General features: G+C 44.0%; 1 protein-coding gene across 1 annotated transcript in view; it reads right to left on the bottom strand.

Moving 5' to 3' along the window:
- Positions 1–26,209, bottom strand: part of hcn4 (hyperpolarization activated cyclic nucleotide-gated potassium channel 4) — a 374,291-nt gene that overhangs the window by 204,074 nt on the left and 144,008 nt on the right. The window lies entirely within an intron of this gene.

Raw genomic sequence — 26,209 nt, 5'->3', positions numbered from 1 at the left:
ATATATTTGTAAAAACCCTTTGGATTCTCTTTAACCCTATTTGCCAAAGCTATCTCATGTCCCCGTTTTGCCTTCCTGATTTCCCTCTTAAGTATACTCTTACTTTCTTTATACTCTTCTAAGGATTCACTCGATCTATCCTGTCTGTACCTGGCATATGCTTCCTTCTTTTTCTTAACAAGACCCTCAATTTCTTTAGTCATCCAGCATTCCCTATACCTACCAGCCTTCCTTTTCACCCTGACAGGAATATACTTTCTCTGGATTCTTGTTATCTCATTTCTGAAGGCTTCCCATTTTCCAGCCATCCCTTTACCTGCGAACATCTGCCTCCAATCAGCTTTCGAAAGTTCTTGCCTAATACCGTCAAAATTGGCCTTTCTCCAATTTAGAACTTCAACTTTTTGATCCAGTCTATCCTTTTCCATCACGATTTTAAAACAAATAGTATTATGGTCGCTGGCTCCAAAGTGCTCCCCCACTGACACCTCAGTCACCTGCCCTGCCTTATTTCCCAAGAGTAGGTCAAGTTTTGCACCTTCTCTAGTGGGTACATCCAACAAGAGGTCATAGATTTAAACTGGTGGTAAAACAAAGTAAGGACGACATGAGAAAAAACGTTCTTCACTAAGCAAATATTAGAGTATCTGGAAATGTGGTGGAGACCGGTTCAAATGAGGCATTTGAGAGGGAACTGCATGATCATTTAGATAGTGATGGTGTGCAGGGATAAGGGGAAAAGGCAGGAGATTGGCAATGGGTGTTAGAACCAATGCAGGCACTGTGGGCTGAATGGCCTCCACATATCCATGACAATCGAGTGATTCCGTTATTCAGGTGGACAGACCCTTCCTTAGATCTGAAAACTAAAAGATAAGTAAACTTGTGGATAGATCTTGACCAGCAGTGGAGGCAATGATAACCCTGGCGGGAGGTAGGAGCTTCGGTGGAAATGTGGAATTGAGATTACAATCAACTCAGTCATGATCGAACTGAATAGCAGAGCAGACTTGATGAGCTGAATGGCCTGCTACTGCCCCCAGTTTGGATGTTTGCAAATTAATATATTCATAAGCTATTTGCAGAAAGGATAGGAGAATTTAAAAAAGACAATGTAGGGGAACAAAGCAAGCAACAGGCACTTGATTAATTGATGGAAGGTTAATTGATCCAAGTAGTCTTATATAAAATAAATTAATGTGCTATACAAGCATGAAATCCAACAAACATTCAAATTAACTACTGCATGTGCTGTTTACTCCAAAGAAAACCGGACACTAGGAGTAATAGGGTAATGAAACAACAATGACTAGCATTTACATAGCATCTTTAACACATTAAAACATTCAAAGGCATTTATCCTGAGGGTAATCAGATAAAAACTGACAAGTCAAAGCATGAGGGGTCCACAGCACATCGTTTCAATCTGGAATACACTGACTGAAAGGATTGTGGAATCTGATTCAATTTTTAAAACTTAATTCATTGGATGAGGGCATTGGTGTGTGTGTGTATTGTGCGAGCGAGCGAGAGAGAGAGAGAAAGAGAGAGAGAGGTAAGTTGCACACTTGTTGATTTAATGATGGACTATTCAGATTCTCCATCCTGTGCAGGAAAGCTTTCGAACTTCCCACACACCAGAGGACTGTGTCTCTCTAATAAATCCTGGATGCATGGTTTAGTCAAGTGAGTGAAAATAAAAAATTTCAAAAATGACTTGCACTTCAAGCATTCCCACATGCTTCAATGGAATGTTAGCAAATAAAATTGATACTGTATCACAGAAAGAGATAACAGCTGACCAAACATTAATTCAAAGGGGTGACTATTGAAGGACTATTTTAAAAGGTGAGTCGGTGTTCATAAGCCTGTAAGTCATTTTTGAGGATGTGAAGCTGAAACCACACCATCTCCGTTCCAAAATGGCTGCCTTTCATGCAGAGTGAGTGTGTGTGTGTGTGTGTGCGTGGGGTGGGGTAGAGTACAATTCTTTAGATGTGAGGCTTTGCCAGGAGAAATTGCATTAACCATGCATCAATGCCATACACCTGGCATCTAATTGCATTTCATTAAAAGGTCACTCTTTTTAACAATTAACATCAGAATTTATGGGGTAGGCTTTTGCCCGAAACGTCGATTTTGCCTGTCCTCGGATGCTGCTTGAATTGCTGTGCTCTTCCAGCACCACTGATCCAGAATCAGAATTTATGGGGTCAAGCTACCATGGCTGAAACATATTTGGTATCAATTGGTTCCCTGCCACATTAGGTATGCAAAGCAATACAGGTGCAAACTGGGTTTGGTAGCTGTGCTCCACTTTTCATACTTGACACTGGGAAATACCAATTCAGAGCTGCCACATTGATCCGCTGAACTGTAAGAATGCAAGGACATCGTCTATGAAATCATAGAACCCCTACAGTGCAGATAGAGGCCATTTGGCTGATCATGTCTGCACTAAATGTCCAAAAAGAATCCCACCCTCCACCTTAACCCTGTATTTACGATAGCTAACTCACCTAGCTTGCCCAACCCTGGACACTACAGGACAGTTTAGCATGGCCAATCCACCTAATCTGCACATCTTTGGACTGTGGGAGGAAATCCACACAGACACGGGGAGATCTACACACACACACATGCACACACACACACACACGCGAGCACATGCACATACACACACATGCCGCAAGCACACACACACGCACATTCACACGCATACACATAAACACATACGCATATGGAATTGCATCCGTGTCCTCAGCGCTGTGGGGCAGTAGTTGCTAACCATTGTGCAGCCATGCCATCCTTGTGAGGGTGGCTTTTAGATACGGAGTGCTACTATGATGGATAAATGCCTAAATTTCACTTCCCCACTGTAGCATTAGCACCTTGGATCTGCAAAATAAATTTACTTGGTGCTCTGTATCAAGATATGGCCTCCTTGTAAATAACTCAGAACACACTGTGTTAGGGCACAACACGTTTCTTTGTAATGATCAATGTGAAGGATTAAGAATGCCATTACTGAATGGTGTTCAATTCCGACACACCCTCCAGATGACTATATCTAATGTAAAATGCTCTGAGAGGATTCTTTGCAGCATTGCTGAACAAATCTGGTTGGTATGGATGAGTTGGACCAAAGGGCCTGCTTCCATGCTGTACATCTCTATGACTTTGAAGAAAACAGTGATCACAATGGCATCACCAAGCTCAGCAAGAAAATCAACTTCAAATAGTTACCCCTCAGTGGCACTGAGCTGAAGATTTCATTGAGTATATAATATCCAAGTGAAGTGCAAAGAACACCTACTTGGGGTAAGTAGCAATGCTGAAACATTTCCTTTATTCTGATTAAACTTGAAGTTATCTTGGGGCAGGGATTAATCAATCAAAACCTGCACCTCCATTCCAACTGATTAAAGATTTAATAGCAATCTAGGTTTGTTCAATATATCCACATAAATTGTATGACCCTTTGATCTTCAACTATAAATTCTGTGTCCAAATATATTCTCCCTCACTAGCTGCCTGACAAAGGAGCAGTGCTCCAAAAGTTTGCTTTCAAATAAACCTTTCGGACTATAACCCGGTGTTATCTGATTTTTGACTTTGTCCAACCCAGTCCAACACTGGCACCTCCACATCCTGACCTCTCTTTTACACCTTTCCGTCAATATTTCAGAGTTTGTGCAAAATTGCTCCGAGATGCTGGAAAATCCTCTAAAAAGGCAATTCATCTGAAAAATGCGATGCTTTGTGCTGCTTCTTGAAACAGGCCACTAAACTGTAAGGAAGAGTCGACCTCCCATTGTACACCCAGCCTTGAATGACAGTGTGCTACCTTGAAAAGCTGAAAGACTGAAAGCAACATTGTCTGCAGGCACGTGTGGAAGTGTCACCGATTCCTGGCAGGGTGGGTGTAAGTGTGTATGACCTCTACAGGACAGGCTCTACCACAGTCACTGCTCATTGCTCTGAGCCTCAGTGCTGTCCATTAAAATGCAATGCTTTGACTATGAGCGACAATGTGACGATGCACAAATCTGGGACGTGGTCGAGGTTGTTGACTTGCTCGCTGAGCTGGTAAGTTTGTTCGCAGATGTTTCGTCATCACGCCAGGTGACATCATCAGTGAGCTCCCAGTGAAGCATTGGTGTTCTGTCCCACTTGCTCGGTCTGGGTCTGCTGGGATGGGTGGTGTCATTTCCAGTTGTGTTGCTGATTCTGTTTCTTAGTGGTTGGCATATGGGGTTCAACTTAACATGTTTGTCAATGGAGTTCCAGGTTGAATGCCCGGCTTCCAAGAATTGCTGCACATATCTCTGTTTGGCTCGTCCGATGATGGATACATTGTCCAAGTCAAATTGGTCCCCTTTATTGTGCATGTTTTTTTTTTCTAATTGATTAGATTAGATTAGAATCCCTACGGTGTGGAAACAGGCCATTTGGCCCAACAAGTCCACATCGACCCTCCGAAGGGTAACCCACCCAGACCTATTTCCCTCTGACTAATGCACCGAACACTATGGGCAATTTAGCGTGCCCAATCTACCTAACCTGCACATCTTTGGACAGTGGGAAGAAACTGGAGCAGCCAAAGGAAACCCATGCAGACACGGGGAGAATGTGCAAACTCCACACAGAGAGTCGCCCGAGGCTGGAATTGAACCCGGGTCCCTGCATAGATACAAGTGATAGCTGGGCATGTCTGTTGGAGGCAGATTGGAGTTGTTGTGGGAGGTCTGAGGCAATCTGCGATGAAAACAGGAGATACAAGATGGAAAATGCACGGCCTTTCCAACCTATTTTATCTTTGAGACATCTGAAGAGGCTGCCCATCTCTCAAATAGATGCAGCTTCACCAGCTCTTACAGTTACAAAAGAGACCCGAGCAGACATTTTAAGAGGGTGAGTGAACAAGAACTTACAAACATGCAGGATCTTTTGCAACCAAGTGTCACCCCTGTACTCTCCATCAGATTTTCTTCTCTTCGTTTCCTCCCACAATGTCCAAAATAAGTCCCTCAGCTGGGCTGCAGGGAGCCTGCTTTCTCGTTGACCTTGTTGGTCTGAAAGGTCATTGGGAATGCAGGAGAGGAGTGGTTTTAGGACCCAGGCCCATTGAGAGTCTCCTTCCCAGACACTGCTCAGCTTGACTTTCCCGCAGGAACAGCTGGCCACCTCTGGAATATCTAGGGAGAATGCTTGTGAGGACCCTGGGTGTGACTCCTCCTCTGTCTGGGTGCCTACTGCTATAAACCTGTCTCCCTTAGACCAAGTGGCACCCAGAGTGAGTTTTCTCGTTCCCCCTCTCACCTTATCATTGCTGCAGGAATGCAGAGATGTAGAGATGTAGATCTATACATATATCCAGTAGGCCCTGAGGGTGCAGGAACATGGTCTCCATAGCACGAATCAACTGGGTGAAACTGAGGACTGCAGATGTTGGAGATTAGAGCGGAGAGTGTGGTGCTGGAAAAGCACAGCAGGTTAGGCAGCATCCCAGAGCTTCCTGATGAAGGGCTTTAGCCCGAAACATCGATTTTCCTACTCCTTGGATGCTGCCTGACCTGCTGTGCTTTTCCAGCACCACACTCATGGGATCATCTCTGGCCTGGGGTGAAGCAGGTCTCCAGCAGCTTTCTGAGTGCCAGAAATTTTCCTTGACCAGTTGGGAAGATAGGTCTGTGATGTGCTCAGATTGCGCTCCTGAATCTAATCAGGTTAGAGAGCCCACTGAGGTTACACTCCCTGAGCATTGTCAGTGCATCGTCTGAGAGTTGGCTGGCTTCCTCCTCAGGAGTGGAGGTGGAATCCAGATTCTCGGGTGCTACCCCCATTCTCACGGTTCGCTGACTCTCAATAGTGCCTGTCTCAGAAAAGAGGGGGAGCTGGTTGTGTAAAAGGGGTAAAAGCTTATTCAGGTTTTGAATGAGCTAGCTCTGGTGGAAGAGCTCCACTCAGTGCCAAAGAAAACTGACCCAGTTGTTAGTCACAGGGGTCACAGGGGTCCCCACATGACCGGTCTCTTCTCCAGCCAACACTGACATTACTTCTTCATATGTGGTGAGGAACTCCAATGTCTGCCACTTAGCCTTCTCAGCCCGGTTTGGAGACATTTTGTTCCTGCAATAAGACAAAGGGAGGATTCAGGATAGAAGTGCTGGGGAGAGACACCGCTGGAGATTATTGGGTAGCAGAGCTGTTCCCATTGAGGGAATAGAAAGGGTTCATCATTTGGGAGAAGGAGGTGAGGGAAAGCCACTGACTTGCAAACAATAAAGAGAGTTTAGACCCATGATCCTCAGTGTGAGGGTCATTTTTTATTTATCCATGGAATGAGGGGGTCACTGGCCAAGCCAGCATTTATTGCCCATTCCGAATGGCCCAAACGATAGTTAAGAGTCAACCATATTGCTGTGGGTCTGGAGTCACATATTGGCCAGACTGGGTAAAGATGGAAGATTTCCTTCCCAAAAGGGCATTAGTGAACCAGGTGGGTTTTTCCAACAATCGACTGACAGTCATCATTAGACCCTAACTTCCGGATTTTACTGAGTACACATTATAGCACCTGTTGTGATGGCATTTGAATCCAGGTCCCCAGACCAACAATGACCCCAGAACATTACCTGGGTCTTGGGACGGACAGTCTAGCAATGATACCACAAGGCCCTTGCCTCCCCCTTGGGGGCTTTTAGTGAATGGAGTCTCTAGGAACATGAGGGCATCGAGAGAAAATGGTGGCATTTCTCTTGTGGAAGGTAGAAGGTCACTTAACCGCCTTTTGGTACTGCTTTTGACCACATGGACCTGAGGCACTATCTATGACCAGACTGGCCATTCCCTAGTGGCCTGGCCTTCCTGGGTAACCCAGAGGAAAAGGCTGTTCTAGTGTCCATCCCACCAGTATCTTTGGGTCCCCATCGGGGAAACCATGTCCTCGCTTTACCACCCTGCAGTGTTTGCTCTGCTGGAGAAGGGTTGAAGTGCTGCGGTGCTGGGAAATCTGAACGCGTCCCTAGCGGCAGGAATTTTGCAAATTCCCAGCAGTGGCACGTGTGGAAGTCCCAATGCGTAACGGGTGAGTTGAAGAGCCGGGACTGCGTGAGAAAGACCGACCGCGGCCGTGATGGACAACCCTCTGTGGGTCAATAGTGACTTGCCCTCCCCACCCCGAACCAAAAAAAAAAGGAAGCACCACCAAAACGCTGAGAAAATCCAACCCAAAGAGGATTCCGCAAGAAAGATAGAGGGATAGAATTGTAGATGGGCAGAGTGGCAGATGGCTTTAGAGAGAAGTTCAAAGTCACAGGCATAACTTCCAGTGAAGGGTGAGGGAATGCGTGGCATAAATGTGCTTGTTCGAATAGATGCTGCTTGTTTTTTTTGTTGGCAACACGTGTAAACATTAGCGAGAATGAGCGGCCGATTTAGCACAACATTTACTAATCAGTCAAACTTGACAGATCTGGGCACACACTTACTCTCACATCAAGATAACACTCACTAAAAGCTGCCCTCTGAGCACCAACAGCTCCATCACAAACAGCCTCTGTTTCCCCCTTGGGTTTAGTTGCTACCTCCCTGTGACTCTGGTTAATTAATTATACCTCTCAGTGACGGGCTGACAAAATCTGGGCAATCCTCTCCTTGCTGACAGAATGCTGAGATGCAGACACATGCTGTGATCTGCAGTGGGAGAAGATAGGTGAGTGAGTTGAGCTGAAGCCCTCTGCAGAAATAACATCATTAATCAATGTCCCTTTGCTTTAACATGTAGAATGAGACACCAGCTTGGCATTTTCTTTTCTAGGTTTTACTTTTAAAAGGGACGGGGGTGGTAAGAAACTCATAGAATCCCTGCAGTCTAGGTAGAGGCCATTTGGCTCATTGAGCCTGTATTGACCGTCCGAAGAGCATCCCACCCCACATCCATTATTGCTGACCCACCCAGCAGGGCAATTCACCCTGGAGAGTGTTGCCAAACAGAGAGACCAAACAGTGCAGGTGCGTACCCCTTAAAAGTGCAGTCACAAATAGACATCTTTAGATTGCAACAGGAAACCAGAGCACCCAGAGGAAACCCACACAGACACAGGGAGAACATGCAAACTCCACACAGGCAGTCACTTGAGGTTGGAATTGAATCCAGCACCCTAGTGCTATGAGGCAGCAGCACTAACCACTTAGCTACCCAGTCCAACTTTAATCAAGAATGGAAGAATGAGAGGTTGAGCAATCATTGTTTATGAGTCTGTACATAGTACATCTATTATAAAACTAACCAACACATATAGAACGCAAATACACACAGTTATGGGCTGGTAAAGTCATAATGAACTGTTCAGGTTGAAAATCACACAACACCAGGTTATAGTCCAACAAGTTTAATTGGAAGCATTAGCTTTCGGAGCTACCACCTGATGAAGGAACGGTGGTCCTAAAGCCCGTGCTTCCAATTAAACTTGTTGGACTATAACCTGGTGTTGTGTGATTTTTAACTTTGTACACCCCAGTCCAACACCGGCACCTTCAAATCATGTTCAGGTTGAGTAAAGTGTTGCTTTTTTCAATTTAATCCCCAGAGAAACCTCTTTTCAATTCATGACATTCAGAGATAATAATGGCCTGGATTTTGCCCATTCAATAGGACCCAGCGTCTACCATTTCTTCTGGCAGCTCATTCCATACATGCACCAACGTCTGCTTTCCCTCAGGTGCCTTTTAATTCTTTCCCCTCTCACCTTAAACCTATGCCCTCTAGTTTTTGGCTCACTGACCCTGGGAAAAAGACCTTGACTATTCACCCAAAACATGTCCCTTCTGACTTTTTAAACTTCTCTAAGGCAACACCAGGGAATACTCCAAAGAAAATAGCCCCAGCCTATTCAGCCTCTCCCTAGCCCAAAGATGTGACTTGACAACAGGACTTGGTATATGTTCAGATACTGGCAGCACATATATTGGATGAATTCAAGCGTCCAAAATGGAAGACCACCCAACAAAATGCCAGCATAGTCAAATCTCAAGATTAAGTGGAAGCATTTGTGTTTAAATGGATGAAAATGGTGAAATTCTCTTAAGAAAAAGCAAGCAGCAACAATAATCCATTTAATAGGAAAAAAGAAGTCAACAAGTAATGCTAACTCTGCCTTCTCTCCACAGTTGAAGCCAGATCTGCTGATTTTTTTCCAGCATTGTCGGTTTTTGTTCCAAGTCCCCTTTAAAGGATATACATGTAATAAGAAATTCTCTGTAAGAGCTGCAGGATAAGGCTCTTTAAATCAAACGCTGTCAATGAAAAGTTCTTTAAAATCGACAGCACTGATAAAACCCTTTCTTTAATTTAGCTGGCAATGGTTAGACTTCTGCTAAAGATGTTGTGGTGATTGAAACTCTTTTCAGAAAGGATAGAATTGATGAGATTCTCTCTCTGTCTGAGTTGAGTCGCCAGATTCTCTTTGTAGCAGAGACAGGTGACAATATATTCTGTTGCCATCCAATTTAATTCGGTAGGAATTGGTTTGGGAAGAAATGGGACAAAAGGGATTAATGAAAGGTAGACTGCAATGTCAGCGATGTTGACACATTGAAACAAATTTGGCTATGCTACTGGAACACCATTGAGAAGCTTGAATAATGAATGAGGGATTAGCCTGTCAACCTACCTCATAGCACCCAGTCTTCATTGTATTGGCTCTCAATCATTTTATCACTGTCACCTCGAGTGTTTCCTTTGTTAAAAAGATATTTCCTTCTTGAAAATCACAATTATCAATAATTTGAACCCTTTTGTCTTTGTTCAGGTTAGTTTTAATGCTTTTTTCAGTTAAGCAAAGACTCCTGTCGACAACTCCCAGAGTTATTGGCAGCATGACAGGACTGATTTAACATGCACAGCTGATGTTGAATCAATCACAGTGTTAACAACTGTCTCTCTCTCTCTCTCTTTCACTCTCTTCCTCTCTGCTGAGCTTACTTTAGCTGTCAGGCTCAGCAACTCATCCAAATTTTCTTTTTAAAAAAAAATTGGCGCTCACTGTTTGAGAGAAGTCTACCAAAAAGAAAGTCAAGAGAAGAGAGAATGAACAACCATTTTGACTTTACACAATATATCCTGATGAAAGGTTCTGACCTGAAACATCGACTCTCTTGCTCCTCTGATGCTGCTTGACCTACTGTGCTTTTTCCAGTTCCATGCTTTATCGACTCTGACTTTCCAGCATCCGCAGTCCACACTGTCTCCAAGTTACACAATATATTCACTGATAAATCTTCCTGAAGATCAAGGTTTATGCGCTACGGCAGAAACCACTGCATCTTCCTCCAGACTTCCTTTGCAAAGGCACATTCCAGAAGGAGGTGTGTGAAATTCTCTGCTCCCCCCACCCCCGCAGCCCCTTCGAGGGCAGCATGCGTTGGCACAGACTGACCGGGTGTGCATCAAGGATCTCACAGGCAATGCCCTTCTCACCACCAGCCAAGCTTGTCTTGGTGCTTATTGGAAAGTTCTGGTGATGATGCATTTTGCCAAATGACTTGGACAGCCTGCTCAGGGAACCACACAACAGAATCCACCCTCTCCTTTTCCCTCAGCGTCTGGGGACGTAATGGTTCATTCCAAGCAGCTCTGTGAGGTGGGACTCTGTGCTCTACAGTCTGTTCCCCGGGACACACACCAAGACAAACATTCACTGCACCTGGAGGACTATCAACTTGATGAAAGACACTTTGGCTGAAACATGTTGGTCTTCCAGAGCAAGGAGTTGACCCTGACTGAGTGTTGCAGAATGGCAAATTGCAAGGTTCAGGACTACATGCTAAGGGGTGCACAAAAGCTAAGGCTAGCTGCCGCCAAGGCCTGGTGGGGACAGACCACTATCTGAGGTCTTTCTGCTGAAGGTAAATGGGGGTCCATTCAGTTATCAGACCCTACTAGTGCCTCAAATACATATAAATATTAGTATTATCTAATATTAGTACTGTGCAAGACAGGTCTTCAGTTTTTTTTTTGGATACAGTCAAAGTCCAATGTTTTGCTTATTGACTTGATGTGCACACTTTCCTCATTCCTGAAGAAGGGCTCAGGCCCGAAACGTCGATTCTCCTGCTCCTTGGATGTTGCCTGACCTGCTGCGCTTTTCCAGCAACGCATTTTCAGCTCTGATCTCCAGCATCTGCAGTCCTCACTTTCTCCTTGATGTGCAACTGTACTGAACTGAACTGCTTTTGTCACAATTTAGATATACAAAGAGAAATAAAGTATATTTTTGAAAAAACGTTTATGTGCTACAGCAGATTTTTGTAATAGGTAGATGTTGTCCCAAAATTATGACCTCACAGCATCATTCCTAAGGCTGCAAAGAATAGCTTTTGCTTTCTTTTCCAGATGAGAATAAATATGGTTAAGTTTGGATAGCACAGTAAATTATAGCAGGATTAAGATGTTCTGAGGTGTAACAAAGTACACCAGCTCAAGAAGCCGGTTGAGCACCATGTTCTCAGGACGATATTCACAGACAATTGCTTTCTGTTTTCAGCTCTTAAACAGCTGATTTGAAACAAATTAACCTCTGAACCAGAAGGCCTTGGGGTTCAAACAAATTGTGCACAAATTCTCGGCTGACACTCCAATGCAGCACTGTCCCAGTTGTGGGTTGGTGATGATTCACCGCGGCACATTCGCCGCTGCTGATTAGCCACTGCCGGTTGACCACCAGCGTTTCTCCACCGGGGTCGTTTGACCTCTGGGAGACTATTTGCCACCAGAAATATATATATGTACTGATTGTTTTCCCTCCCGCCTGTTCTTTCATACTTCTCAGTCCCCTTTATTTATACAACTACATACTACATATTGATAAAAAAAGGTAAAATAAATATCATTTTATTGGTTTATATATAAAAAAGAGTTACAAAGGCTTACGGTGGTGAATCGTCTTCAGTGGCCAATGGGCGGTGGCTAAGCGTCCTTGGAGGTGAAAGGGCAGTGGCTAATCGGCTGCGGCGAACCTGCTGTGGCAAATGGTCCCATCCCGCCCAGTTGTAGGTGTTGCCTTTTCGAGGCCCCTCCGAATCCGTCAGATGGATTTGAAATATGACCTGGCATTATTTCCCTGGTTTCCTGGTCAATATTTATCCCTCAACAAACTCATTACAAAAGAAAATACAAATAACTTGATTATTATTATCTCGGCAGGGGGGTCTTTGAATCTTTGTGCAAGCTCAGGCCAGCACTTTGGGTCACTTTGAAATTATGTTTCTTTACAGTCTGTACATGATGGAAAAGACAGAGAGTAGCATGCTGTGTGCTGTACTTGTTCCAACCTTCCAGCAGAGTACGAACGCATGACTACTAAGGTCAGTCACATCACAGCATACCTCTGAGGTTTATATTCCAATTCATTAAATCCTATCTTTACAATTAAAATATTACTGCACGTGGGAGCTTGCTGTGCACAAATTAGCAGCTGAGATGTAAAGTTTGTCTCTGTAATTGTGATCATGGACCTATCATCACTTAAGGTGGTATGGTGGTTCACAGCGCCAGGGATCCGGGTTCAATACCATCCTTGGGTGACTGTGTGGAGTTTGCACATTCTCCTCCCATGCCTGCACACGTTTGCTACCACAGTCCAAAGATGCGCAGGTTAAATAGATTGGCCATGCTAAATTGCCCCATAGTGTCCAGGGATGTGTAGGTTGGGTGGATTGGCCAGGGTAAGTCCTGGGTTATGTGGATGAGGTAGGGAGCTGGGTCTGGGTGGGATGCCCACAGGATGATTGGTATGAGCCGAATGGCCTGCATCTACACTGTAGGGATTCAATTACATTTCTAAATTGCAACAGTGATTACAGTTTAAAATCGCTTTAAAGCAGAGGTATAGATAAGGTGAATGACAGGTGTCTATTCCCTCGGCTGGGGGAATTTCAAGGTGGGGGGCATATTTTTAAGGTGAGAGGAGAAAGATTTAAAAAAGATGAGGGGCAATTTCTTTTAAACTGAAAGTGGTTCGTGTGTGAAATGAACTTCTAGAGGAGTGGATGAGGGTACAGTTACAATGTTTAAAAGACATTTAGATGAATCGGAAATGTTTGCAGTGATATGGCTCAAGCACAGGCAGTTGGGACTAGTTCAGTTTGGCATTATGGTCAGCATGGACTGGTGGGACTGAAGGGTCTGTTTCTGTGCTGCATGGCTCAAAGCAATCGGAGATTTCAGGAGGTTCTGAACGGTGATATATAAAGCTCTTGTTAAGTGGTATCTGCCAAACTTTGAACATTGCAGTTCCTCACTGGTCACTGACAATCTTCCCAAAATTGACGTTGATGATATTTTCAGCAAACCGTTTCAGAACGGCCATATTTGCTTTTGCTTCTGGTGATGGCCAGTCCTCTCACAGGAAGGTGTTCCATTGAGACTCTCTGAACTGTGGCCCTGCACCTCCTAACCATCAGTGTTCTTTGTTCTGAGGAAGCAGGCACGGAGAGCTGCTGATAAGGCTGAATCCATGAATCGGTTGTAGTAAAGTACCATAATTAGGTAGGAGGAGTTGCCACGCCAGATTTTGTGCAGTTCTGCTGCAAACGACAAAGATGTCAATATCAAATGGATTGACATTTATATTTCAGGCTCTGTGATTATCACCGCGTGTGCCAGGTCTGAGCTCCTGAGCAGAAAAAAAAAATGACATGGATTGACTTAACAATCTGACTGCGTTAGTCACTGGCTCATTTGGTTGCCAGGCATTGCACATCAAGTCTCCATCTCTGTTTACAGTTCCCACTGCAACCTTCATATTATTGGTGCTTCAGGGGTGAAATCATTCCATCTGTAACATTATAATACCCTTGCACAAAGTTATCTTGCCTGTTCTTTAGCAGGAAAGTGGCAAAGGAGCTCAGATCCATGTGCTAGCGATGTCTCAGAGAAACAGCAAAAAAGAGCAGGAGTATGCCATTCAGCCATTTGAGCCTGCTCCCCCATTCAATATGATTGTGGCTGATCATCCAACTCAGTACCTTTATCCTGCTTTCTCCCCACATCCTTTGATCCCTTTCGACCTAAGAATTATATCTAACTCCTTCTTGAAAACATTCAATATTTTGGCCTCAAACACTTTTCATGGCAGAGAATTCCACAGGCTCCCCACTCCTAGGGTGAAGAAGTTTCAGTTCGAAACAGCCTGGCCCATATCTTTAGACTGTGATCCTGCTTCTGGGCTTCCCAGTCATTGGAAACATCCTTCTGGCATTTACTCTGTCTAGTCCTGTCGGAATTTGATAGGCTTTTATGCAATTCTTCTAAATGCCAGTGAATATAGTCCTGCCCGATCCAGTCTCTGTTTGTACATCAGTCCTGCCATCTTAGGAATCAGGGGATTCTGGGATGCCACAGTTAAAAGTTCATGTCCCAGTCAAGTGTTGTCAATCAGGTGCTGCCCTGTACAGTTTGATTCATTTGTCCCTGTCATGGTAGATGAGGAGAAATGGTTATCCTGCTTTTCGGGCGGGGAACTGGAGATCCTGAAATGGTGCAGAGTAGGGGGCATCCTCTTACTTCAGTACCATACCCTGCCGGCCTGCTCCAAGGATGCCACCTACTCTCTATCATCTGGAGGAATTCCCAGGTATGTAAGAAGTAACTATCTCCTTCACTCTGCCAGGCAAAGTGCCACCCTCTTCTCTCCATTGCCTCACACTCAATCTAACTCTGTTACTGCACCCATCTCCCACCAAAGGCTCATACGGTGCCGACCCCCCACCTGCTCTTGCCCATCCCAATTCCTCCACCTTACTAATGCTGCATGCCTTCTGTACTGCCTTCTCATTCACTCACAACACCTCACTATCATCCCTGCAACTGTGCCAGTACTAACAACTGTCCCACACAGGCTCATCTCCTTCGATTCTTCACCACTCCTCTTAATGTTCAACACTTGGTTAGAAAATGGGCATTTGCTGGACATCTTATCTAATTTTCCAAAGTTTCCTGCCATTGTCCACACTGTTCATTAGTTATACAGATTCTGTTGCTAAACTCTAACTTTAAGGTAACCCTCCCTAGTACTGTACCCCATTAGAGAAACTATTTTCTTTTAATCAATGTACTAGTACGCACCCCTGGAGTAGGCGGGACTTAACCGCAGGTCTCCTGGTTCAAAGGCAGGGACACTACTATTATACCACAAGAACTTTACACTTGTATTTATAGATATTGGGGAACATGGGTTAGGTAGATTAACCATTGGAAGTGCAGGGTTACCAAAATAGGGCATAGAGGAGGGTCTAGTTGGGATGATCTTCGGGGGGTTGGCGCAGAGTTAATGGGTTGAATGGCTTGCTTCCACACTGTAATTCTATGATTTCATGTGGTTGTACCGACTAGAGAAGGAGCAAAACTTGACCTTGGGAAATGATTAGATTAGATTAGATTCCCTACAGTGTGGAAACAGGCCCTTCGACCCAACCAGTCCACACCGACCCTCTGAAGAGCAACCTACCCAGACCCATTTCCCTCTGACTAATGCACCGAACACTACGGGCAATTTAGCATGGCCAATTCACTTGACCTGCACATCTTTGGACTGTGGGAGGAAACCGGAGCATCCAGAGGAAACCCATGGAGACACTGGGAGAATGTGCAAATTCCACACAGACAGTCACCTGAGGCTGGAATCAAACCTGGGACCCTGGTGCTGTGAGGCAACAGTGCTAACCACTGAGCTACTGCAAGTGGGGGAGGTATCACGTGAGGAGCACTTTGGGGCAAATAATCATAATTCAGTTAGTTTTAAAACAGTTATGGAAAAGGATAGACTTGATCTGAATGTTAAAGTTCTAAATTAGAGAAAGGGCAATTTTGATGGTATTGGGCAAGAACTTTCAAAAGCTGACTGGGAGAGGCTATTTACAGGTTAAGGGATGGTTGGAAAGTAGGAGGCCTTTAAAAATGAGATAACGTGAGTCCAGACACAGAATATTCCTGTTCGGGTGAAGGGCAAGGCTGGTGGGCGTAGGGAATGCTGCATAACTAGAGAAATTGAGACTCTGGTCAAGAAAAAGAAGGAGGCATACGGCAGGTAAAGACAGCTGGGATGGAGTGGATCCCTGAAGGGTATAAAGACAGGAGGAGTATACCGAAGAGGGAAATCAGGAGGGCAAAAAGGGCACATGCGATAACTTTGGCAAATAAGATTAAGGAGTATCCAAAGAGATTCTACAAATGCATTAAGGGTAAAGAGTAACTAGCAGGAGGATAGGGCCCCTTAGTAATCAACGAGACCATCTATGTGTTGAACCACAGGAGACAGGTGAGATACTAAACAAATGTTTTGCATCAGTATTTACCGTAGAGAAGGACATGGGAGCTAGGGAACTTGGTCAAATAATTAGTGATGTCTTGATAAGTGACCATATTATAGAAGAGGAGGTGCTGGCAATCTTAAAATGCATAAAGGTACATAAATCCCTGGAATCTGATTAGGTGTACTCCAGAACTTTGTGGGAAGCTAGTGGCGGTGTTTGGTCCCCTTGTTGAGATATTTGTATCATCAACGGCCATAGATGAGGAGCCAGAAGATGGGAGGTTGGCTAACGTGGTGCCATTGTTTAAGAAAGGCTATATGGAAAAGTTAGGGAACTATAGACCAGTGGGTAAGCTTTACATCGGTGGTGAGTAAGTTGTTGGAGAGGATTCTGACAAGGTTCCGCATGGTAGACTGGTTGGCAAGGTTAGATCACATGGAATCAATGCAGACCTAGCCAATTAGATACAAAATTGGCTTGAAGGTAGGAGACAGTGGTGGTGATGGAGGGTTCGTTTTCAGACTGGAGACCTGTGACCAGCAATGTGTTGCAAGGATTGGTGCTGGGTCTACTGCTTTTCATCATAGAGATAAATGATTTCAATAACAATATAGGAGGTATGGTTAGTAAGTTTGCAGATGATACCAAGATAGATAACATAATGGAAAGCAAAGAAGGTTATGTCAGGACCTTGATCAGATGGGCCAATTGGCCAAGGAGGGGCAGACTGAATTTAATTTAGATAAATGTGAGATGTTGCATTTTGATAAGGCAAGGGCTGACTGATATAATTAATGGTAGGGCCCTGGGGTGTGTGGCCGCACAAAAAGACCGAGGGGTGCAGGTACAGAGTTAACCTTGAAAATGGAGTTGCAGATGGACAGGGTGGTGAAGAAGGCATTTGGTACACCTGCCGTCATTGGCCAGCGCATTAAGTATAGGAGTTTGAACGTCATGTTGTAACTGTACAGGACACAGGTGAGGCCACGTTTGGAATACTGCATTCAATTCTGGTCTCGCTGCTACAGGAAAGATTTTAACTTGAAAGGGTTCAGAAAAGATTTACAAGAATGTTGGAGAGCTTGAGCGAAAGGAAGAAGCTGAATAGACTGGGGTTATTTTCCCTGGAGTGTAGAAGACTGATAGATGACTGTATAGAGATTTATAAAATCATGAAGGGCTTGAGTAGGATGAATAGCCAATGCCTTTTCCCCAGGGTAAGGGAGTCCATGGGTTTAAAGTGAAAGGGCATAGGTTTAAGGTGAGAGGAGAAAAATTTAAAAGGGACCTAAGGGACAACGTTTTTTTAGGCAGAGGCTGGTGGGTGTATGGAATGAGCTGCCAGAGGAAATGGTGGAGGCTGGTACAATTAAAGCATTTAAAAGGCATTTGGATGAGTGTATGAATGGGAAGGATTTAGAGGGGTACAGGCCAAATGCTGGCAAAGGGGACTAGACCAGTTTGAGACATCTGATCGGTGAGGATGAGTTGACTGAAGGGTCTGTTTCCATGCTGTATGACTCGATACTTTCTAAACAACTTGTTCAGAGTTGCGTTTACATACTTCTGCTGTATGTGGGACTTGAGCCCAGGGCTCCCAGCCCAGAAGTAGTGACAATACCATGGCAGCACAAAGGTCCTACTACACTTGAGCTGATAAGGAATTCCATGAAATCAAATTACCCAAAATGTCTTCCTTCACCACTCTATTGGGAATCTCAGAAATGGAAATATTTTAATTACTTCTTTCTCACTGCTCCAGATTTTTGCACCAGTGCAGAATGTTTATTTGGGCTTCACTAGAAATCCGTTGAATCCCACCTTCAACTAGTCTCTCAATCTACAATGGAATTTTGGACAAAAGACACCATTGTGTATGTAAAATACAGAACGAATCAACTATCAGACAGTGAAAATCCCCTACTTTATAAAACTCCTATTTTATGTAATTGATTGTGAATTTAATGAGTTTGACCTGAAAATACATGATCTATAGACCTTAATACAAAACCAGGTTATAGTCTAACAGGTTTTTTCAAATTGCAATCTTTTGGAGTGCTGCTCCTTCACCAAACTGATGAAGGGGCTAGGCTCTGAAAGCTTGTGATTTCAGAAGATCTGCCAGATTATAACCTGGTGTTACGTGACTTCTGAATTTGTCCACCCCAGTCCAACACCGGCATCTCCACATCTGGGATACAAAAAGCAGAGGTCAGTAAAACTTTCAATCTTATTCTGTAAATTCAGGCACGCATTTTGAAATGTGCTATAATTATTTGCCTGCATGTTCACACTGCGCAACACTAATTTTATCATTTATTTTCATGTCACATTATGGATTTTAATAATTATCTATAACGATATTATGAATTACAGTTACTTGCTTTATTTGTATTGTAATCACAATTGAGGCCTGTCATCATGATGATCTTTCAATGAAGCAAGCCTTTATCTATCTGTTACACTGCTGGGAAATGTGACTGGTTCTCATCTCCGGTGTTCAGTGTTATAGTAAGACCCCAGATGAAGCACCTTTTACTCTGCTCCCAACAAGGTTTATCAGATAAAAATTTAGTTCACTATCCATTTTCCATGACCATGGCCTCCAATTGAAAAAGCTAATCCGTGTTGAACTATTAATATTGTGGGATTAGTCTCTTTTGTTTCTTTTGGTGAACCCTATCATTGCTGCAAAGTAATATGTGGGGACCCAGTTAGTTCAGTTGAAGAGATGGCTAGTGTGTGGATCAGATTGATACCAATAGCAGAGCATTCAAATCCCTCTTCAGAATGAGGGAGATTCAAGGTCTTCCTCCACAGAGGCAAGTATCCTATCACCTAGTCACCCTTTATTGACGCTTAGAGAGTCCTTGACACTGGTCTTGGTCCCTCAGAGCCTGCTTGCAGGGTAAACAGAACCTCTGACACTCTTGTTTATATCTGTCAGCCAGGGCTCCATGATGGGACCAGATTAACAGACCCAATGAGCAAACTCATTTTCTACGAGATCCAGTTCTGAGGGTCATCGGACCCGAAGTGTTAACTCCGATTTCTAGTCACTGATGCTGCCAGACCTGCTGAGCTTTTCCAGCAATTTCTGTTTTTGGTTCTATGAGGTGTGCCTGGCTGACCTTGTTACAATCACTAAACTTATCCTGTTCATAGTAAAAACCTCACAATGACTTGCTGATTTTCAGAGAATAATTACTCTCAGGCAGAGAATGGAAAATAATGGGAGATACAGGAAAGCCAAGACATTTTAAGGTTCTTCATGGTATTTGCAAGTTGATAATTCCCTTTGGAATCTATACGATAATTCCCTTTGGAATCCTACCCATTCGGATGATTGAGTTCTGGTGGCAAATAGCCTGGCTACAGATCTTCCTCAATCTTGGAGGCAATGTTTTTCCAAGATCATGGTAGTCTCGAAGCAGATCCCTTACATTAATAGTGGAAATTTCCTGAAATGCACTAGCACTAGAAGAGGTAGAGAGTGATCTTAAAGGGGCAAAGCTTCACAAAGAGGGGATTCAAGTATCCTTCCTCAAAGTAACATATGATACTAAGGATTTCATCAGGTGCCAGGTTTAACATGGAAGGGATGTCACTGTAAGATGGCAGCCTTGGGGCATGTGAGGTGGGGCAATTGCTGATCGGTGCCCCATCCTCATGCTTCTGGTTGTATTTGGTAGGTGTGAAGTTGCAGCCAACGTATACAGAACAACCCCAGTTATCCGAACATCAATTATCCAAATTTTGGATTATCCAAACAAGATCTCAAGGTCCTGTAAAAATGCTATCCGTTATCCTAAAAATCAGTTATCTAAATACTCAGTTATCCGAACAAAATCCCCCCCCCCCCGCCAGTCTTGTTTGCATAACCAAGGCTGCTCTGTACACGGTCCCTGTGGGGGTGGGTGGGGGGGAGGTGGTGGTGGTGGAATCATCATCCCCAGAACAAACCTGAAGTTTTCCTCATTCCTCACAACTATCGTAGCCAATTTTGGATCACAGTGACAAATTCCTTGGATTTTCCAGACCACTGCAACACTTGGTGTCTGTGCTTTCAGTTGGCTCGGCTGTGGAATTCCCTTGCTAAACTTCTCAGCTGCTCTGATTCACCTTTTAAAATAGTCCTTCAATACTCACCCCTTTCAATTCATGTTTGGTCAGCTGTTATTTCCTTTTGTGATACAGTGTTAACTTTGTTTGTTTACATTCCATTGAGGCAAGTAAGAATGTTTGAAGTGGAAGTCACCTTTGAAATTTCTTGTTTTCACACTGGACTGAACAAAGTTAAAAATCACACAATACCAGGTAATAGTCCAACAGGTTTAATTGGAAGCACACTAGCTTTCGGAGCGCTGCTCCTTCATCAGGTGATAGTGTCCACAACCACCTGATGAAGGAGCGTCGCTCCGAAAGCTAGTGTGCTTCCAATTAAACCTGTTGGACTATAACCTGGTGTTGAGTGATTTTTAACTTTGTCCACCCCAGTCCAACACCGGCATCTCCAAATCATGGACTGAGCAATTCAGCCAGGATCTATTGGAGAGACATTGTCCTCTGGTGTGTGGGAAGTTAGGAATTTTTCCCGCACAGGATGCAGGATCTGAATAGTCCATTATTGAATCAACAAGTGTGCTTATCACTTTTCTGTAAAAATAAAAGCATTTTTCAATGAGGAGAGATATTTATTGCTAAAGCTTTTTGTTTAGAACACACACACACACACACACACACACACAAAAGTGAAATTTAGCATGCTCACAATTGATTTAATAGGAGAATAGGTTGTGGATTGGTTGCCAAGTTGATTTTCATTGGCCAGAGAATTATCATGGAGAAAGAAATGGGAAATTAAAGGAGAGCCAGGCTCTCGGATAATGCAAAAAAGGCACAAGGCTTGAGCAGAGAGTCATAAAGTTATAGAGACGTACAGCACAGAAACTGACCCTCCGGTCCATGCCAACCAGATATCCCAACCCAAATTAGTCCCACCTGCCAGCACCCAGCTCATATCCCTCCAAACCCTTCCTGTTCATATACCCATCCAGATGCCTTTTAAATGTTGCAATTGAACCAGCCTCCACCAATTCCTCTGGCAGCTCATTCCATACACATACCATCCTCTGCAGCTTCCTGTTGTTCGCAGAGAACTGGTCACTTGTAAAAACAATTGCAAACTATAGGACAACTGCCTTACATTCTGGGGGTCATCACCTGAACCCCCTGAACACGGTGGGCTCAGTGGTTAGCATTGCTGCCTCACAGTGCCAGGGTCCCAGGTTCAATTCCAGCCTCTGTGTGGAGTTTGCACATTCTCCCCGTGTCTGCATGGGTTTCCCCAGGGTGCTCCAGGTGAATTGGCCATGCTAAATTGCTCATAGTGTTAGGTACATTAGTCAGGGGTAAATGGGTCTGGGTAGTTACTCTTCGGAGGGTCAGAGTGGACTTGTTGGGCCGAAGGACCTGTTTCCACGCTGTAGAGAATCTAATCTAATCTAAACACTGCAACACATGGCTCATTATGTACATTTGAAATATACATATCCTTATTCATGCCCAAAATCAATAAGTGGGTTGGTAATCACAATGTCACCAGGATTCCACTCATCCTTCATTCCAACTCAATCCTCTTTTAAATGCATCAAGCACTTGGACTATCTGCCAATTCCAACCATGTCCAAATGATAAAGGCCATTGCCAGCCTCATTTAACACACTGCCATCATCCAACACAAGCTATTCCAATTCACATGAAGTGTCAGTGCAAAAGTATGCTTCAATTCAGCCATCCATTGCACCTTTAGTACAATTATCGTTATCATTGGACCTTTAGTACAGTCTCCCGTGGTAACCATCACAGAGCGATTGATGCATGATTGAGCAGTCAGTAGGGGGGAAATCAAACAGACTTCTTATCAGTGTAATATGGTGCAGGTTATTTTCACAGCTAGTCAATGGAATGGGGACATTGCAATATTAAAAATCTGCAAAGCTCAGTTCTTCATTTGCACCTCCATGGGCTTCAGAAGATAATGCCAATGGTTTGTGTAATGTTCTTCTCGCTGTGCAGAATTAAGGTTGGAGGTGGTTTTAAAGGAACACTATCCTCGGACAAAAAGCATTTTGTTGCTAATGTGTGCAAGTACATAAAGCAACATGGACTTTATGAAAAGGAATCACAGCAACATTCACACTCCATAGTCAGTGCTTTCCATTTGGGCATCAACAATCCTTGAATTTTCTTCATGGCTAACAGCCATTGCCTATCCTAAACAGTCCTTTCGGAGGCAATGGTGAGCCACCTTCTTGAAGGCCAGCAGTCCCCAGGATGTAGGTACACCCCCTGCGCTGTTTGGGAGCAAGTTCCAAGAATTGGATCCAGTGACAGTGAAGAGACAGTGATATATTTCCCAGTCAGGACGGTGCGTGGCTTGGTTGCGAACTTGCAAGTGGTGGTGTTCCCATGCATCTGCTGCACCTTGCCCACCTGGGTGGCAGAGGTTGTGAGCTCGAAAGGTGCAATGATTCAAAGAGCCTTGGCAAGGATTTCCTCTTGAAATTAAATACAGGATGTTCTGTCTTAACCTGCGTTTCGTCAACACAATTTCGCAGTAATACGATCGATGAATTGGGGAACACTGGTTGTAAAGCACAAACTTTTAAACATGTGTTGGCTATAACATGATTACAGCACCAACACTTTAAACACTGTTTCTAATGTGTGATTTTTCTTCAATACAGGATTGAACAAGAACTTAATCATGGTGTTATAGAAGAACTGACTGTAAGCGTCAAACTGAAAATGGAAAACCTAAGGCAGGGCAACAATTTTGTCAGTATCATTAAACAAAAAGTTGTGTCTTCAAATCCACTCTGAGCACTTCAAAACAAGACCCAAGTTAATGCTGAAATGTGGTACTGAGTGAGAACAATAGTCAGAGCTACTGATTTCCAGGTGACTCATGAAGTGAAGGCTCTTTCAAAGAATGGAAAGATTCCTTGGCAATATTTTTGAAAATGTGGGGAGGGTTATTTTCCCCAGAGACTTAGCCACACTTTATCACTTCATTAACATTACCAAGACAAATTATCCCATCATTATCACTTTGTTTGTGGTAGTTTAGATCATTGCTAACCAACCTGGATATTATCATACCTCTAGAACACAAATTGCATTAGGGTTACAACTGTCACTGTGCTTCTAAAGTACTTAGAGTCATAGTTATACAGCATGGCAACAGACCCTTCAGTCCAACCAGTCCATGCTGACCAGACACCTCAAATTAACCTAGTGCCATTTGCCAGCATTTGGCCCATATCCCTTTAAACTCTGTTGGAGCAAATTACTGCAGATGTTGGAATCCGAACTGAAAACAGAAAGTGCTGGAGATCACAACAGGTCAGACATCACCCGTGGAGCAAAAGCATGCTTATGTTTCAAGTCTAGAAGACTCTTCATCAGGTCTGAACTCTTCCTATTCATTTAAATATTATTATTGCACCACCACTTCCTCTGGAAACTCATTCCATGCACACACCACCCTCTGTGTGCAAAAGGTATCAGGCCCCTTTTAAATCCTTCCCCTCTCACCTTAAACCTGTGATCTCTAGATTTGGACTTCCCCTGCCCTATGCAACAGACCTTGGCTATTCACCCTCTCCATGCCCTTCATGATTTTATAAGCCCATTGACAGAACATCCTGAGGTTGAGAAAGGTACTTTATATATCTAAGCCTCCTCTTGTACAGGTTGTTCTGCTATAACACGTGTTTTGTTAATGTAAATTCACTATAACACGATTAACTGTTTCTAAAGTGCAAACTTTTAAAGCATGTATTGGTTAGGATGTGATTCCGGCCCCATTAGTTTAAATGGTGCTACGATTACACAATTTTCTTATAACATGGTTTTGCACGGGAATGGAACTACTGCATAATAGCAGAACCGACTGCATCTCCCTCCACAAATAACAAGCATCTTCATGCAGCACCATGGGCGGCATGGTGGCACAGTGGTTAGCACTGCTGCCTCACAGCGCCTGAGACCTGGGTTCAATTCGCGCCTCAGGCGACTGACTGTGTGGAGTTTGCACATTCTCCCCGTGTCTGTGTGGGTTTCCTCCGGGTGCTCCGGTTTCCTCCCACAGTCCAAAGATGTGCAGGTCAGGCGAATTGGCCATGCTAAATTGCCCGTAGTGTTAGGTTAGGGGTAAATGTAGGGGTATGGGTGGGTGGCGGGTTGGTGTGGACTTGTTGGGCCGAAGGGCCTGTTTCCACGCTATAATGTAATCTAATCTAATCTAAATCATTGTTAACTTGTTTGTTTCTGAAGACACTGTCCTTGTTTCATGTAAAGCAGAGGGTGAAGCGAACCTGTGAAATCATACCTTGGGGGTGTCTGTAATTAATGATGAGTGCACACTTTGTAAATGAATGAATTTTTATCCAACAGCGCTGGCACAAAGCCTTTATGTTCTACAAGAAATCAAAATGCCGAAGACATTTGCAGCACCATAAATATTTTGGAAAATAGCCTCCTCCACCTTGTCAAGTAGTTATAAAGTGTACACCCGGATTGTGTGAGAGAGCCTTTAGCAATTTAGTTAGCATGCAGTTGAGCCATATAATTATGCAAGAAAGATACTTACATTCACCATCATGTCATCAGAACTCTCACCAAAGTGCCTGACAATCAGTAAAGTAGTCATGAAGTGTATTTGCTATTGTTTAGTGGGCAAACAATCTCAGTGAAATTAGTTTTTTAATTCTAACGTGGGAAGTGAATATCGACAGCTAAGCCAGGATGGTTTTCATCCATCCTGAGATCATTTTTGAGATGCTGTTGGTGAGTCACCTCTTGAACTGCTGCAGTCCATGTGGTGCAGTTTACCTATAACATTGTGAGAAAGGGAGGTGTAGAAGATTGACTCAGCAACAGCACTGACACTGTTCCAAGTCAGCATGGGGTGTGGTTGGAGGGGAGTTGGCTGGTGTTAGTGCTCCCATGCATCTGCAGACCTTGTCTTTCCAGGGGGTCGAGGTCGCAGGTTTGAAAGATGTTAGTCAGAAGCCTTGGTGAGTTCTTGCATTGCAACTCGTAAGTGGTACTCAGCACTGTCACTGTGCACTGATGACGGAGAGAGTGAGTGGGCCATCCTGGATGATGTCGATCTTCGGCTCAGTGGTTAGCACTGCTGCCTATCAGCACCAGGGACCCAGGTTCAATTCCAGGGCGACTATCTGTGTGGAGTTTGCACATTCTCCCCATGTCTGCGTGGGTTTCTTCCGGGTTCTCCGGTTTCCTCCCACAGTCCAAAGATGTGCAGGTCGGGTGAATTGGCCGTGCCAAATTGCCCATAGTGTTAGGTGCATTAGTCAGAGGGAAATGGGTCTGGGTGGGTTACTCTTCGGAGGGTTGGTGTGGACTTGTTGGGCCGAAGGGCCTGTTGCCACACTGTAGGGAATCTAATCTAAACAGAGTTGCACCCATCCAGGAAAGTTGCCAGTATTCTTCCACAATCCTTCAATTGTGCCTTGTTGGTAGTGAACAAGCTCTAGGGGTAGGGGAGATGAGTTTCTCACTGAAGATATCCCATCCTCTGATTTCCTGTTATAGCCATAGTACTTTTGGGAAATGTAGCTTTATAGAGATGTACAGCACAGGGACAGACTCTTTGATCCAACTTGGCCATGCCAACTTGATATCCTAAATTAATCTAGTCCCATTTGCCAGCTTTTGGCCTATATCTCTCTAAACCCTTCTTATTCATATATCCATCCAGTTGCATTCTTAATGCTATAATTGTACCAGCCTCCATCATTTCCACTGGCAGCTCATTCCATACACACACCCACCCCCTGCTTGAAAATGTTGCTCCTTAGGT

The sequence above is a fragment of the Chiloscyllium plagiosum genome, chromosome 40, assembly GCF_004010195.1.
Source record: "Chiloscyllium plagiosum isolate BGI_BamShark_2017 chromosome 40, ASM401019v2, whole genome shotgun sequence".
Taxonomy (NCBI): Eukaryota; Metazoa; Chordata; class Chondrichthyes; order Orectolobiformes; family Hemiscylliidae; genus Chiloscyllium; species Chiloscyllium plagiosum.
This window is presented reverse-complemented; position numbering and strand designations above follow the sequence as displayed.